We start from the raw sequence: 1,416 nt of genomic DNA, 5'->3' as shown, positions 1-1,416 counted from the left end.
CCTTCCGCGTTTCCCCCAGGAACATGGTACCTGAATTTTTTTCACGGCATACCTCCGCCAGGTTGTCCCGCGTCGAACGCAACCAGGTTGAGCCCGATCGACCCAGCGGTCGCTGAGAAAGAGGCGTTTTCGTGGAGCAACGAGAAAAAAGTGACCGATCATTTCCAAGATGCCCGCAACGGGTGAAGTTGGCCGAAATCGGAAACGGAATTGTGTCAGTCAGGGCGAGAGCTGTTGATTGGTGGGTTATTTCATATAGTTTCATCGAGCCGTTCAAAAGTAAGGGCCGGGACGAAGGGAGGGAAAAAAAGTCCCGACTAAAAATGACCACCCTGTATAGCCGAGCCACACTCTCTAAGCAGCGCCTCGGAAGTCTGCGCTCAAAATAATCATGCGCTCAAATCGACCACGCGCTCAAATCGACCACGCGCTCAAATCAACTCTGCGCTCCAATCGACTATTCGCGCAAATCAATTTCGCCCAATTCAATTTTGCTCAAATCAATGTCGCTCGAATCAATTTCGCGCAAATCAATTGCGCTCGAATCAATCGCGCTCTAATCAATTGCGCTCAAAACAATCATGCGCTTGAATCGACTCTGCGCTCAGTTCGATTTTGGGGTCAAATCGATCACACGCTCAAATCAATCTGCGCTCAAATCACCCCGACCCCTTCAGAGAGATTGCCGAGTGTCGGGTCGAGGGAAATGGTTCCAATTTTTTACTTCCGTCGGAGGCTGACGAGACTACACGAGAAGATTCGTTGTTTGGCCGAACTCTCCCGACCAATACTACTGCAAAGAACGTCAGACGAGTCCTGAAGTGTTTTTTTTGAACTATCAGCTTGGAATTACGCTTCATCGGTACATTTCTACGGACGGTGCGCGAGTGATGCTCGGCAACAGATCCGGATTCTTTGTTTCTTTAAAACAAGAAAAACCAGGTTTGCGAATCACACACTGCTGCCTACATCGGCATGCTCATGCATCAATTACGTTGCCGGTGGAGTTAGATGAAGTGCTGAATTTGATTGTGAGGTGATCAACTTCATCCGCGGCAGCGCTGTGAATCATCGGCGTATCAAGTCGCTTTGCGTACGTTTGGAGAGCAAACTCACAGCGCTGTTCTCTCTTACTAGCTTAAAGTGGCTTTCGCTGGGGCAAGCATTGTCTCGTTTCTTCAAGCTTCCGGACGAACTTGAACTGCTCTCGAAGGATCAGAAGAGTCGTTTTCAGAAGGACCTTCCGATGTTCCTGTAGACGTTGGCTCCATGACGGATATCTCCAGCCTGCTTAGTGCTTTAAGCATCTCGCTTCAAGGCAGAGGCTCCTATATGCGGATCGCCGAGCAAAAGCAAAAAGCATCCGCGAGATTGGTTGTTTAGCGAACGCGAGCTGCAGAAACTCTGCTCCACAGA

This window comes from Galendromus occidentalis, unplaced genomic scaffold, assembly GCF_000255335.2.
Source record: "Galendromus occidentalis unplaced genomic scaffold, Mocc_1.1 scf7180000077116, whole genome shotgun sequence".
NCBI lineage: Eukaryota > Metazoa > Arthropoda > Arachnida > Mesostigmata > Phytoseiidae > Galendromus > Galendromus occidentalis.
The sequence above is the reverse complement of the archived record's forward strand: the minus strand, read 5'-3'. Positions refer to the sequence as shown.